Here is a 16,874-nt window from a genome sequence, read left to right on the forward strand (position 1 = left end):
TGTGTGAACAAGCCTACGAGCAAGTCACCCCCTCGTCTGTGACTGGGACTGGATATCTGGTGTGCTAGAAAACTGGAGAAGTCTGACACGACTGACAAAGAGCATCAGCCAATGAGAGGCGGGATACGTCCCACGTCAGCACGCAGGAGGACGGAAGAAATGTGAGGAGGACAAGCTGCAGGGTTGCCAGGTCCGCTTATTAGCTGCAACTTTGGGCTTGTCTCTAAAGTGGAGTTGCTTATTTGGGCTTGCTCTCGAAACGTCACCTTCCTCTATATATATCCGTCACTTCTTTTGGGCTTGTTTCCATAGCCCTGGTTGCTTGTTTCTCTCCCAAGATCTGGCAACATTGACAAGCTGGCCGGCAAGCAACAACAACAATGGCGGAGTCCACAGGATCACGGGGAGCGTGTCGTGTTTGGACCCAGGATAATAAAGAATATCCATGCCTTTACGATGTGTCATCTAAGTTTGGTGACGTCACCGCGTTATCTGGGGCTCTGTCGGCGAGGGCTCGGTGGAGAAATCTTGTGGTGTGCACACACAGGTTGTAACGCAGTTTGCGAGACTCCCGCTGACAGAAACACACATCGCCAGGTATGAACACTCAAAAGATTACGATAGTCTCTGCGATGCAAAATCAGGGTGAAAATCGCGTAATGTGAACTAGGCTTAAGTGGAGCATTCTTGAATATATTTTACCACCAGGTTGCTCTGCAGTGGACTATTTATAATTATTTGGAACCTTAGCTTTGCAGCGTTGGTGGAAAAAACAAACAAATCTCCTCACGCACAATTAAAAAAAAATTTCCTTCAAAACTTTCCGTTTTTGGATTTGGAATCCAGAGCTAGCCAAGCCAGAGTGGCTCAAGACTACTGTAACCACCACTATTGACATTTGGCAAAATATAGAGAAAAAGGCACCAGGCTGAAGGAGATTGACACATATTTTAATTACCAAAATGTTAAAACTTTTTGTTTGTTTGTTTGTTTGTTTGTTTTTTTGCTGTGCATAGGCACATTTTTACAATAGCAGAAAAGAATGTCAGATTTTTCTTTTTTGTCAAAGCTGAAGGGAGCCACTGAAGACGGGCTAAAGACTTGCAGGTTGCCTACTCCTGTCGTAGTGTATAAAGTCTGGAGCTGCTCGATAGACAGTGAATTGGGAAAGTGGTTGCCTTTTTCTTTTAAACTCAGACCAAACGCTGATCAACTGTGAGACAAGTATAAATATAAACCAAGATTCTGTTACTGTATTGCCTATCTGTTGCCTCAAATGTCTTCAGAAATGTTTTTAGTGCACTGTTTAGCTGTAATACAAGAGTTTTTCAAACAGGAAGTGGGTTCCTTACTGTTTCCTGTATTGTAAAAATGGAGGCTTAAAAAACTGAGATTAAACAGTTGCTGTAAACATTGCTGATTAAATATAAACCAAGATTCTGTTACTGTGTTGACTATTTTACTTTTACTTTTCAGAAACATATTTTAGTGTACTGTTTAACTATAATTTGAGATTGTTTGTCACTAGCTGGCCGCCATATTGTTTCCTGTTTTAAAACACCCAAGCTCGCATTACATCAACCACCAGCACAAGCATTTATTGGTTCGGTGTAGTGCAGTGCATTCTGGTAGTTGTAGTTTTTCCACATTTTCAGTAAAAACCTTTGCCACAGTATTTTTTTCTGTGTTAATTTTTTGGTCGTGTAGCACTGATTTCATAAGTATTTTCATCTTTCTTCTGCGTAGACAGCCCAGTTTTATGAAAAGACCATCTTCCCAGCAGTGAAATACGTCTTTAATACAAAGCTTTCTACTGCCAAAATATCAATTAAAGTATTTATTATTTCACATTGAAGAATCTGTTTCATTTGGTCCTTTCTTCGCATTTAAGGTGTGTATCTGTGTGTGTATCTTCATGTCCCCCCCCCCCCCGAAATGCAAGATGGACATTAAAAGGGGGATGAGGTCATAAACTGACCAGTTGGTACATCAGTATTCTTTCTTCAGTTTGTTCTTGTTTGTCTTCATTCACTGATCAGAATACTTTGTAAAAAGATGAAGAATTAAAGTCCATGTTCTCCACACGACAGCATCAGTTTTTAAAAAAGTACTAATACTTGCACTTAGGCTATAAAAGTGATTATGAAGTGTACTGTACTTCCATCATCCATCTCCAGGATCTGAGTGAATCTTGCTTTTAAGTGACTTCCAGCTGTCATTAGTGTCAAGCTGCAGTTGTGCCCCTGTCAGCTCTGCCCGCAGGGGAGGTTTTTGTACTAGTTTTCTGCTGCATTGTCTGGGGCCACACTCACAATGGCAACATGGGTCTTTGTAAACAACACTCTTGTCACTCTTGTCAGCACTCTGCTTTTCATGTCTGCTTCACCAGGTTGAAAGGTCTGTATGACACTATTCAGTCTGCGGAGAAAGGAGGGAACATGCAGGGAAGATTCGAAAACATTTGTAATTTGCTCGAGATCATCTATCCACAGTGAGGAGTGATGCAGAGCCTGCTCATTAAGTGACTGATACTGAGTGTAGCTTAACAGCTTTTCAAGTTCAGGGTCAGTGATTAAAATATTTTAGGTTTTTGCACTGTAATTGTTAGAGGGGAAAGAGAAAGTCAAATTGGCTCCAGGTTACTTCTAAATGTGGATTTGTTGATATGCTGTGTCATAATTTAGCTGCTGTGGAAGTCACACAATTCAGTTAAAGCACAGGGCCATACTTGCTCAGGTCAAAGCAGGTGCCCATATGTACCTAGGTTTTGCTTGCTGTAATGTTCATGCTGACCCTTAGGTGATCCCTTCTGAAGGTTCTTCCACTGTAAGTGATGGGGGTCAAAATCCAGACTAGATCGCAGTCTTCTTGTCTTAGTGCATTAATTTATTGGCACAGTACTTCAACCTGTAGATCAGAGGCAGAATTCTCAATCTCACCGGAGCCCGAAAGTGGACCAGGCTCGGGCTAAAAATGGTATGTGACTCAGCTGTTTACATTTTACTAAGGCTTTCAGTTATGCGATATGGTTGGCTGTCTACTGATAGTGTCCGTGGCTTCTCTGTCAGATCCACCCCTCTCTTCCACAGTGCCAGCCTCTCGCCCATACGGTCACTTCTGGCTCCAAAAACCAAGATGGCGACCGTCGAAATGCCAGATTCAAGGCTTCAAAATGGAAGTTCACAAACCAATGGGAGATGTCATGGTAGCGTTATCCATTTTATAGTCTATGGTAAGTAACTTTTACACACTAAATTTAAGTTAGTTAGTTTATCTTAAGTTGTCATCATTTCTGTCTTTATAGTTACCAGTATCAAGGGTGCTGCTGCTGGAGGGACATACTGTCAGGCTGAAGCTCAACGTGTTTACCATGGATGTATAAAGAGAACTGGATACAGCGTTGGAGGTGGGGTACCATTCATTCCTATGAATGTTGCTCAGTGGTGCATGGAGCCTTCTGGGGTATAAAATCACCTGGATAAACTGCATTGTTCAGTCCATGGAGCAAGCACACTAAAAACTTTTGCAAGCTGAGCAGCTAACTTTTGGTTTAGCGCTCTGCTAACTTGAATGTGGATAAAATTATTTAATTGCGTCTCTCCCCCGGAAGTTTTAATTCCATAGATTGACCACTATGACAGTTAGTTCCAAATACTTCCCAGAGGCCGGGTGGTGCCTAGTGGTCGGGTGTCAGCAAAAAATGTTGCCCTTTTTCAATCTGTTGTCAGCATAGTTTGCACACATTAGCTTGGACAGTTAACTTGTCTTGTTTACTATATTATGTGAACGTCCCTGTCACCATGAATGCCCAACAAAACTGCATTCAAACTCTGAAACTCCATGTATATGGAAAAATAGGAATGAAAGAGTCATATATTTGTATTGAACAGCCAGATCTGATTCGACTGAGTCAGGTGCAGCTCTAGTTTTTTTGGTACACTGACAGACTAATTGCTAGTGATGGCCAAATGAAGCATTTTCTTTATTTCTGAGCCCACTAGATGGCGCTCATGGTTCAAAGAGAGAGGCTCAAAGAATGGCAATTCAGTGTGCTTTCAACCTTTTGTTGAACAAAAAGCGCCATCTAGTGGGCTCAGAAAATAAAGAAACTGCTTCATGAGGCTTCATTTGGCCATCACTACTAATTGCCCTGTGTTGTTGTATTTGTGTCAGTGTTGCCCCTTTGTTTCAAAAGTAGACTGTTCATGCATTAAAAAGGTACTTTGCCGATTTTCAACCAGCCTTGTATCATAACGCTGTGGGCAATATGTGTAAATGAACTGTGGTAAACTCCCCTCAATCAAACCAGTGCCTGGACACAAAACACGTCATTCAGCAGATTTTGCTGGCTCCCGGGCTGTTGCTTAAAATACAGGTTGTGCTTCGCATTTTTTTTATTGCCCAACCCTTTCGCTGTCTCTTAAACTCCAATCAAACCTTAAAACTAGGCAGCGCTGATCAAACACAAACCGAGATTATGTTACTGTGTTGCACATTTCTCACCTCAAATGCTTTCAGAAACACGTGTTACCTTACAGTTTAAGTGTAATGTGAGATCGTTTGTAAGTGGCTGGCTGCCATTGTTTCAAATGGACAAGTTCGCATTACGTCACTTACCAGCTGGAGCACTTATTGGTCCGGTGTGGAGCACTGCATTCTGGTAGTTGGTAGTTGAATGCCATAGCCCTTTTCTCTGTTTTGATCATGTAGCACCAATTTCAAAAGCACTAGCACAGACAGTCGAGTTTTATGAAAAGACCATATTTCCAGTGGTGAAAAAGCTTCTTTAAATGCAGCACTATGTTCACATTTGTGTTAAGGCTGTGAGGTCAGTTGCTTAAGTTTATGTGCAGTTCTTAAAGCCTCATTTTAGTTCTGTTTATCTGACCTCTTGTATCAGCTCAGAACTTCTATTGCTTATTATATTGATTCTTCCTTTGGGGTAAATAAAACGCTTTTTTTAATGATAAACAAGTGACTTCTCATGCCTACGAGCTTGGTCCCTGACATTAACAGAAAGAATGATTACAGTATTGACATATGGTAGCCTGACTGAGACACTGTGAACCTTTCCTTTAAGAGCGCATGGAAAATATCTTAAAATGAGCATCAGTGCACACAGTGGGTTGCTTGTGATTTATTTTATGCATGGCTTTCCAAGCGTGAGCAACTGCTGGCTATTAGATAGCACATCTGTTTCCTTGCCTTCATAAAATCTCACATCTGGGTTCATGTTCTGGAGGTGATTCAGTCCACATTGTCACTGCTAATCAATGACACCGCAGTGCACTTGAAACATGGCTGAGACCTGCATATTCAGGCATCCCTGTGCTGAGGATAGCACTTTTGTTAACTGGCCAAATTAAGCAAATTTATTGAATAATTTGGAGTTTTGAGAGTTTACTGGGATGATGTCTCAACCCAGCTCTGCAACCATAGTGCAGCCACAGGTGTTTTAACATAGCTGATTAGACAACAGGCAAACTTATTGGTCGCCTGGAGATCCCTCAGCCACCAGTAGCTCTCCAAACAAATTACAATTGTGAGCACTTTAGGTTCTTCTCTTTGGTTATGTCCTCTTGTTTGTCTCATTCACTACACATCTTGAGCAGAAGACAACACGGCTGACCAGCCTGAAAACAAGCTGTATTGTATTTTATTGCACCTTCCAGTCAGCCATCACTTTCCATTTCTGTCTATAGCTACAACATGCAAGACAAACTTTTGAAACTTGCCTGGGTTGTGTAATCCATCACAATGAGATAATGAAGTATGAAAATCGATGTGAAAATAAATGAGCAAACTCAAGTGAGTTTCATTAGTTTGCTAATTGATTTTCACAGTGAAATTGAAATGGAACAAAAATATATGAAAAACTGTAAAACTTATAGTCTTCATTGGAAAAATGGTTAGTGTCCACATTTTGTAGGAAAAGGGACGTTGGTATGGTCTTTGAACAGTTTAAAGATAAAGATTTTAGTCTCCTACCCTCTCACCCACAGCATAGACTAAGTAGCATTAGTTGCCGAATACTAAGAAAGGATCCCCAGTGAGCTTGATTCATCTCCCGTTGTGTCGCTTCCCCCGGGCTGTGTGGTGGGAGGCAGCCTTGACATTCTTTGCTCTGTTGTCAAACCATGTACTGGCTGCTTACAGCTCAGGCAAGTTGTTCAGTTCAGCTCATTTAAGTTAACTAATAAAAAGCCGAGAAAAACTAAACTGGTCAGGAAACTTTCTAGCATTCTTGTTTCCTTCTTCCATCTGTCCCTCTCTTGCAAAAGATACAGGTCGCCAGTGCAGTGTCACGAGTAGTGGGATAATGTGATCTCTGATTTTGTTATTAAGTCAAAATATTAGCTGGATCACTTTGAATTGACTTTAATTTTCTGAAGGCTTTTCAGAAAGCCAAGTACAAAGAGATATACAGTAATCTAAGTGATTTGTGACAGAGGTTTAGAGGTTTTCTGGGCACGTCCAACTGGTAGGAGTCACCAGGGTAGAGCCAGAACATGTTGGAGGGATTATATATTTCAAGTGGCCTGGAACTGCCTCGGGGTCCCACGGAGGGAGCTGGAAAATGTTGCTGGGGAGAGGGATGTCTAGAACAGTGGTTCCCAACTGGTCCAGCCACGGGGTCCACATTAGTTCAACGTTGCTACTCGCATTTGGCCATGTCGTTGAGCTAGTTTGCTGTCTCTGTCAAATAGCTGTCCTTCAGTCTGTCACTTGACAGCAGCAAATGGCACTTCAAAATAAAAGCTCTGTGCCAGAAATTCACTGTAAAAAAAAAAAAACCTTGCTCAATCTGCTGCCCCCTGCGACCTGGTCCGAGATAAGCGGATGAAAATGGATGGATGGATGGATGGATGGATGGATGGATGGATGGATGGGTAAGTGCCTTGTAACAAATGAGATGGAAGAAAGAGTATTTACAGAACTGGGCTCGTGTTTGTCATCTGCATAACAGTGATATAGAATATAATGCTATTAATAACATGGCCAGATGGGGTATATATAAAGAAAATAGAACCGGGCCCAGTATGCTGCCTTGAGGAACACCATAATCAATATCAAATATTTGTGGCAAAAAAAAAAAATGGCCCAAACTAACAAAAAAACATTTTTTTTCTGACTTGCTTGAGCAAAACCAGACAGGCACAATAACTGAAAGACCTACCCATTTCTCCAGTCTGTTGCCACTATTGATTATTACAAATGCTTCGCTCAAATCTAACACAATGAGGACAGCCATGTGGAATCAATCATTGTACATTTACTACCTTTAACTTACATTCTAATAACAATGTACCAAAAAATGTATTGCTAAGGTTTAGGGCTTTCCCTCTAAACAATTTTAACTTTTGCAAACTCTAGTTAATGTTGTAATTGTGTACATTCTTATATTATATAGAGTTAAAAGTCCAGTGTGTAGTAGGAGATGTATTGGCAGAAATGAAATACAATACCTTAATCACCTGAATATAAGAATCATTGTTGTTTTCCTAACCTTAGAGTGAACTATTTATATCTACATAGGGAGTAGATATGTTGTACCACCAGCCCCAGCTTGTTCTCATTTTGAAGTTGTCAAATATCGCTGCTTTGTCAGTGATTTCGCCGTAAGACATCAACCACCTTTTGCTGCGGTATGATACTCCACAGGGTGGCGTCAGAATGCAAAGTGGCCAGACAGACCTTTCACGGTGTCATATGCCGCTAGTCGGCCAGATGACACCTGTCCTGGACGTATGATACACCGATTGGCGGTGTCAGTGCATAATGCTGTAAAATGGCACCTGTTGCAGTGATATGAGATGCCTCTGGGCGGCGTCAGTTTAAAGCACTGCCGGGAATGACATAATATAAGGATAATGTTGGGATGGTGGATGGATCCATCAAACCGCTGACTTTCACTTTTTTTTTTTCTAAACCTAACCATGTGCTTTTGTTGCCTAAATCTAACAACGTTAGGTGGTTGCAGTGTGCAGAAACATCAACAGCAGATGTAAGAGGATTCAGCTGGTTGCAAACTGCAGTCCTCACCACTAGTTTCCAATATACCCTCAAAAGTACTGGAGGTCAGCAAACTGTGCCCCAAGAGGGAACTGCATCTTCATATCTCTAGCCAGACTTTGGGATTGCTGCTTGGCTGAACCTCAACGATGACTAACATACAAAACAGATGAGCCAAAGATGAAGGTGCTGTAATATTATCATCTGAAATATTTCTTTTATTTCTGTTTTTGCTTTGGCAAGAAAATAGATTGAGTGTGTTTAGGCGAACGTGCTCAAAGCTCCTCTGATTTCCCTCCTGGTGAAAGGTCATTGCCAAAGACGGCGATTTGATTTGTTGATTTTGGTGACTGCAGTCCTAACTCATCTCACTCTCTCACCATGGAAACCAGAGGAACAGGGACCATCCCGCCACAAGCTTTTAGGAGATTGAGATGGTAAATCTGCTTTGCATCACCCCATCAGATAGCTCATAATCAACAACTCCCACTTGATATGTGACCAGGAGCAGCCCGTGTCACTCGGCCGGTAATATACAGCTGATAGCGGGAAGCAATAAAAGCGTTTTATCCAGCGGTGAAAATGGTCTCAGCAGGGGGAGTTTCTCATGCAGGAGCTGCTGATGTTTGCACCTTGGGCGATTTGTGAATATCATTTTCCAAGCAGGTCCAGAAATTCATTCTTATTCTTATCCTCCGTCTCTTGCTTTCATGAAGACCACACACAAAGAGCTGGAATCCAACCAAGTGTCCGCAGTGCTGCGTTTAACAGATGATCCAGGCATTTATCCCAATTATGACTATTCTCTTCTACATACATATAGATCATTGGCTTGATTATGTCATTAAAGCACCATCAGTCTGTTAATTGGGGGTGTTACAATGGGCCGAGCTGCCCTGATGCACAGTCCGTACAGTTTTGAAGTGTCAGTATTATAAATGATTTGGTCAGGATCTCTCTGGAGAATATGATGCAAAGCTTGAGTAATATCTTTGCTACAATGTTACACAGAGACGCTCAGACGGTATTGGAGAGTGCTCTCAGGTTCACTCAAGTTCACGCCAGCTTTTTTCTAAAAGGGAACTGATTAAAAGGGTCGTGCTCGCTTGAAGGCAAGTGTACTGATTTTGTGGCCTGGGTCAGTGTTGCTTACGATAAGATATTTTCTGCCTGCTGAGAGGACTCTATTCAATGTGTTATTAATTTCTGAATTCGTAAGTAACACTCCAGGATGCAGAGGGTAAACAGTAGAGACAAACACAGACAGTCCTTATATGTTCCTCCAAAATATGGGTCAGATTATAACTGTTCATTTAAAGAAATAAGGTTCAATCACTTTTAGACTTGACACTCTCATTTATGGGGGTCAGTGCTGACTGTCATTTTTTTGAGTTTCTTACTTTTAAATATCTTTCCATCCTTTTTTCTCTTTATTTTTCTTTTCAGCTCGTTTTTTAAAATATTTGATATTTATTTCAAACATAAAAAATCAGGGACTCATCTTGTTCCAAAGTTGTATAATTGCCTAGAGTTGGTTCGTGTTCTCACGGCAGCATTTACAAGAGGACCAGATCAAATGCCTTGTGTGAGAAAGCTGCTCTTGATTGGTCAGAATTTCCATGTGGGAAAAATCCAGGAAGTAAAGCAAACGTTGAAGAAGAGTACACTTGCAAGATAAATGTGACACTTTCTAATGTCACAATGGAGGGACAACTACGCAGGTTGATTTTAGCGCTGCTCATCGTGGACTATATTGCTGTCATTGTTCATTTTAGTCAAACCATACAGTTTGAAAACGAGGCGCGGCTCCAACTAGAAAACAATGTTTTGATGCATTGGATGTGCTGAATGTGCATATTAAGGCAGTACAGGAGGAGGTGCACATTAATAATCCTCCAGGACTGTAACATGCTCATGTTTAACCCAAACAATGTGTCATGTGACTGCAGTTGCTTCACATCCAGGTCGGAACACCTTCTCACCACAAACCAGCCGCACCAGAGTTCCTTTGGAACCGGACTGAGACCACCTCTTCAAGAAGGTCTCGGTCCGGTTGTTTTGGTGCACACCTGAGTGTGATTGCTGTGTTCACACCTGCCCAAACGAACCGCACTGAGGGGGCACTGAACTTAAGTTTGATTGAACCGAACCAAACAGGGCAGGTGTGACAGCACCCTGACTCTGTTTTTACTTCATCGAGTGACTCCTTATCTTTTCTCATATTTGAAGCTTATTCTTGGAAACAGTAAAATAAAAAGTAACTTAATGTGCAAAACTCATATTCAAAGGTCATTACACAGGAGTCGTGGGTCCAGTGGATGGCTAGAGAAATATTAAGAACAAGCAAGAGACCACCTTTGATCAAAGACATGGGTTACCATCCCCCACATATATGACCACCAGCACTATCTAGCAAGAAAATGTAGATGTGGTTAAAACCTGATTAAAGGCTAATTATAAGTTGACCCTGAGATTTTCCCCCAGTCTCCCAGAATGAACGTCACAAACCAGTGGACAGCACTGGACACTGTCATGTGAATGCATTAATCTGCGTATTTCCAACATATTAACATGCCAGGAGTGCACTTCATGATGTACATCAGAGTAGTTATCAGAGGTAATGAGTTCACAGATGGATGGAGACCCGTCGGTGCTCGTGACATCAACTCTCACTTCCATGTAAAGCAAGTGGTTCAGCAGCCTCAGGAACCCGGGGGTGTCCATGGCAACGGAGCTGGATACATCTTTTACCTCAAAGATGAAAATGCACGGCAGGTATCGCACATTCACATAATGTAAATCAATTATGCATGAACTCAACGGGTTCACACTGCATGTGATGTTGTCATAGACTGACAGAACACCGAGAGTCATCTGAACCATCTTCTCTGTAAGACACAGTGATAACACAGTCAAGTGTGTTATAAACATCAGGCATCTTGTCAGGAGCTGGACTGTGATGACTTTCTAAGCATCTCTTCCTACTTCCTGAAACTTGGTGGAAAAAAATGAATATTTCATGTCTTTCTTTTTGGCCTTTTCTGCTCTCCAGGATCCTAAAGACAAAGCAGCTACATTTTGAAGCTCATTTGTGGACTCTCACACTCTGTAAATTAGCCTCACTCACAGTTTCGGTGGCAATTTCATGGCATGTTGATCCTATTTAGGTCAATTTCACTACAATGATGGTACACACTCTCTAATCCGCTGCTGCCATTATAAGCGTTGAAATATGAAAGCAAATATATCGACTATTTCATAATAATAATTATTGTTTGTTTTTTTCCCCGTTATCAGACCACATGTCCGGCACACACTGGATTTTTCTTTGCCTCCAGATGGCCAGTGCTCCACTGGTGGAAAAAAACAAGCAGAAGACAAAGGTGCATAAATATGAATAAAGGCTAGCTGTCAGCTTCTTAATGAGGTTAGTGAGTAATGGGCTGCAACACGGTTGTTTGTCACTTTTTGACATGTAGCATGTGGACAACTTCATCTAATCCAACTGTATCTATTAGATCCTGCTGCTCCCAACTGCTGGTGATACATTGGAAATATGATGGTTCCCGAGGGGTCTATTGATTTACTGAGGAGTATAATGCTATAGCTCCATAGAACATGCCATGCTGTAGCATGTCAGCAATGACACCCTGTTCACAGCATGTGAAAAAATAAATGATGGAAAACTTTGAAAAAGAAATGAAATTTGAAGACTTTTTGAAGTTTATTTTGCAACACCCCAGCCTGCTGGGTTCAGTCTATTCAGTCCATCTCGCCAACGCTTCTTAGGGACTGTTCATTACTTATGAGAGGGAAGGGGTGGTGAAAAAAAGAAGAGGCATGTCAAATGGTTTTTTAAGCACTGGGGAGGGACTTGTGATTTTTAAATTTGACTTAAAGGAATAGTGCACCCAAAAATGAAAATTCAGCCATTATCTACTCACCCATATGCAGAGGGAGGCTCAGGTGAAGTTTTAGAGTCCTCACATCCCTTGCGGAGATCCAAGGGGAGAGGAGGTAGCAACACAACTCCACCTAATGGAGGCTGACGGCGCCCCAGATTCAAACGTCCAAAAACACATAATTGAATCCACAAAGTATCTCCATACTGCTCGTCCGTAGTGATCCAAGTGTCCTGAAGCCCCGATATAAAAAGTTGAAAAAGGTCATTTGAACTCTGTTTTTAGCCTCACTGTAGCCTGTAGCTCTAACTGCCTCTCTGTGCACCGTGCTCACGTGTGCACGCTTGCGCGAGACCTACGGACGAGCAGTATGGAGATATTTTGTGGTTTCAATTATGTGTTTACGAGCAGTATGGAGATATTTTGTGGTTTCAATTATGTGTTTTTGGACATTTGAATCTGGGGCGCCTTCAGCCTGCATTAGGTGGAGTTGTGTTGCTACCTCCTCTCCCCTCTGAAAGTGATGTGAGGACTCTAAAACTTCACCTGAGCCTCCATCGGCATATGGGTGAGTAGATAATGGCTGAATTTTCTTTTCTGGGTGCACTATCCCTTTAAGGGAAAGGCGTACAGATTTAAATGGTCGTATTTTGTATTTATTTTACCGCACATTTTTAAAGACACCATGCCTTGAGGTTTTCTTTATAAATTGCCAAAATCATAGCCAGAAAATGAGAAAACAGAAATCGTTGGGTTTGTAAAAATCCGATAGTATGAACACTTCCGTCAGTAAAAAAAAAGAAGGAAAAAAAAAATCTGAGTGTAAAATAGTGATATTTTATCAAAATCAAACAAAAATGAATATAAACCACACAAACTAACCAGCATGCACAACCTGAGTGGGAAAACCAAGGGTTTTTTTCCAACTCCAGGACTTCATCTTCAACTTTAAACGTTCAAACATCAAAGGTACATTTTAAAAATTAATTGATTCATCTTCTGTAACCGCTTATCCTGTTGGGGGTTGTGGTGCTGGAGCCTATCCCAGCTGACACTGGGTGAGAGGCAGGGTTCACCCTGGACAGGTCACCAGACTATCACAGGGCTGACACATAGAGACAGACAACCATTCACACTCACATTCACACCTACGGACAATTTAGAGTCACCAATTAACCTGCATGTCTTTGGACTGTGGGAGGAAGCTGGAGCACCTGGAGGAAACCCACGCTGACACGGGGAGAACATGCAAACTCCGCACATGGGGGCTCCTCCACCCTGGGTTCAAAACTTAAACCCTAAAAACCTTAATCTAATCTATGGTGGAGGGAGGGGCAAAAAAGGTTTACTTAACGAGCAGGGGTATCGGTACACGGTAATCAGTCCAAGAACAGGCAGAGGTATCCAAGTGCACGAGGCTAGAGACAAAGTCATGCATACAGAACAAAATCAAATACCAAAGAAGTTTCCATAGGAGAAAATGCTCCAACACCAGAGACAGAGGAAGTAAAACAAACTGGCATTGAGGGAACACACAGATGAAATACACTGGGGAGGAAGGGTAATGAGGGACAGGTGAAACTAATCAGGGCGGTGTAGGTAATCACACAGGCAGGAAACACAAGGTGAAGAAGTGAAGTTATCTAAAACGAGACAAGATGTGAGTATACAAGACAAAGCTGTGAATTGTGACATATTACGAGAAAAGAATAAGGAAAAAAAACATACCTTAATTCAGATGTGACAGTTATATTGCTCTCTTCAAAGCCAGACTCCACTGAAATAACTGATTTAACAGCAGTGGAGACAGCTGCTGCTCTATCGCTGCCTTGATCAGAGAGTTTGTTCGTGTTGTTGTGTGACTTTGGTGTTTAAAGGGGCTAGTTCAGATTCAGTCCGGTCTGAATCTGGTGGCTTTGATGAGGAACTGAAGCCGTTAGCTGCTTCCCCCGTATATAAATTATGTATGTAAAGTGAAATGAAAATACTCTTCATGTAACATACACCGACAATGTTAGAGATTTTTTAAAGTGGGACTATTTTTAGGTGGCTAAAGTATGTTTTGCTGATGCCCCCGTCCACAGGAGTACATTGCTTAGCTTGCGTGTTGGCACTACAACACGGAAGCTCCGTGCCTGTGGGCATCTAACAATAGTTAAATACCCATACAGCCTGAATTCTAAAAATCCAAACTGTCCCTCGTGATGGCAAACATACAGCCGATAGATGATACTAGAGGGCGGCTCAAAAGTTTCTTTCTTTCTTCTTCTCAAAAGTTTGACAACAAAAGAGGTGACAGTGGAGTAGTGATGGCCAAATGAAGCCTCATGAAGCATTTTCTTTATTTTCTGAGCCCACTAGATGGTGCTCATGGTTTAAAGAGACCATCAACCTTTTGTTGAACAAAAAGCGCCATCTAGTGGGCTCAGAAAATAAAGAAAATGCTTCATAAGGCTTCATTTGGCCATCACAACAAAATGGAAGAGGTCGTAATAATGTCCATATAAACAGAAGCAGCGTTGTCTGTGAGGCTGTTAAAGACATCGCAACATGTGGACAGAAAATTATTTTCGCTTTATATAACGAATTTGTTCTGTTCCACCACTGACAGTATTTTTACCAAGGAGATTAGCTAGCTATCGCGCCATGTCATCGTCCCGAAATCAACATCAAGATTTTCACAAACAAATGATACGCTAAGTTCAGACGGTCAGTGTCGTACCTGCAGCGTGTCTTACAATCTCAGTATTTACCAGAACTACTTACTGTAGGTGCCCTATACCACTTTTTAACGGACACCCTGCAGCCAGTCACAATATTCACCTAGACCATGGTATAAAACATGTTGTGTGTCTCCGTGGGCACAGCTCAGCCCTCACTCGAACAAACACAGCCGAGTGGAGGAGAAAAGGAGAGCTGAGAGCTGTGGACGGCTGCACTCTGTGTGTCTCTGTATGAAGCTTTGCGAGTGAAAACACCTGTGTGACAACTGAAGTTAGACAAAGGATTGGAATTTCCACAAAGCTCAGTATAGTCGATCCTGATCAGTTATAAAAATGCCTTGAGATCACTCCAAGAACATGATGAACTGGCTTCATGTGAAAGTAGATGGTCCAAGTCCTTGTGGTCTTTTAGTCTGAACTCTGACTGGTCCAGGTGGACTAGAGCTGTTGGAAAAACTGCAAAAGAAATGAACGATTTTCAAAAATTGTTTCCTGGGTAACAGACTGTGAGAAATGTGCACAAATATGGATGAAATGAACATATGGACAGAAGGCTCCGTCCCTGTCCATATCTAACGCTGAGCTGCTGGATACCACCCTGAGGTTCTCTTGCAAGTGTTCCCTGGCTGTCCCTATATTCAGCCAACATAACGGTCACTATGCACTCAATCCATTGTCATTTGAAATATCTCCTCAGTAAATGATCCATGTTGCCTGATCAGTTTCTCCATCCATTATAATACACCTAAGGTTAGCAACTCTGCTTATCTGTTGATCGTTTAAACCCAGAGCACATTAATGTCTGTAACTCCTGGATGAAAGCGATAAGAGAAATATGTTTGCTGGTTCATCAATCAATCACTCTCCAATTAACACAGCACTTCATGATCAATTGATTAATGTGAAATAATGAGGAAGGCTCGCTGCCGCGTGTAAAATGACAAATGTCAGGCTGGGGAGGGGCACCGCGGCTATCATGCACTAATCATAATGGACTAATCCATTAACAAGGCTTCAGCAGCAGGGGTTCATTAACTGAGGTAGACGTGTGCAGCCCCAACTTATCTCTCAACTCAAGTGTCTTCAGAGAGGCGCATTACTCGTCTTTTGTGCTGCAGGAACACCAGCAGAGAATGTGTGTGTTTCTTTATGCGCTCAATGCTGTGTGTTTGTGTACATGCGTATTTAGTATACTCAAATGGCAAGTTTTGAAAGAATTACCAGATGGCTGTGTTCTTAGGGGGAGATTGCCAAGGTTAATGATAATGAAGAATTAACAGGATTGATGTGTAATTAGACTGATGGATGGAGTCACAGGGAGCGAATATTTGGTGTGTGATCACACATACACACACGCGCACGCGCGGAGCCACGAACTGACACCATTATAGAGCACAATTCCCTGGGGTCTATTATATTCAGCTCATCTTCAGACATGCAGCATGAGTTTAATGTGATGGAGGACGCCGTTTGAAGCCATACAGTCATCACATGAAATAGAGTCTCACATGGGCATGCATGTGCATACGCAGACACACTTAAATGACATGTCAGCTTGCTGTGTTACACATAAATCGAGTGTTTCACCTCTGAGTAAAGACATTGTGTAGATCGCTGGGAATTTTCCATCACAGCATATAGATAGACTCCAGGCTCAGATGGGCTTATTTCATATAACAAAAAAAAAAAAATCCCTACCCCTACAGTTTAAATGTAGACAGCCTCACTGCTGTAACATTACTGCACGAGGCCCTGGTGAAGACATTTTTGTCTTTTTCCCATCTCACCCACACAGCCACCTCCAAACAACAGACTAAAGACTTGTCTTTATCACACTGTAATCTCCTCGGTGCTTTCACCCCTAAATAAAGCAATCTGTACTTTGATAAGGACCTCCCTGGATACTGTAATTGACTCCCCTCTGACTGAACCTGAAATGTCTTATTGGAAAGAATAAGCCACATATACGGCCATATATTCACCCGTTGAGCTTTGTTCTCCATCTGCAGAAATGAAAGGAAACATTATGTTTGGATATATTTGTGCTCGGTTGGTTACAAAACCAAAGAGTTTTTTTTGTGTGTGTGTGTGTGTGTGTGTGTGTGTGTGTGTGTGTGTGTGTGTGTGTGTGTGTGTTGGAATCCAGCTGTTAGGAAGGTTTTGTTCATACTCAGTGCCTACTTACAAAATTGCAGCTTTTTCTTTCATTCAACACATTTCCATCAGTTTTAGTTTA

This window comes from Epinephelus moara, chromosome 11 (assembly GCF_006386435.1).
Source record: "Epinephelus moara isolate mb chromosome 11, YSFRI_EMoa_1.0, whole genome shotgun sequence".
Classification (NCBI taxonomy): Eukaryota; Metazoa; Chordata; class Actinopteri; order Perciformes; family Serranidae; genus Epinephelus; species Epinephelus moara.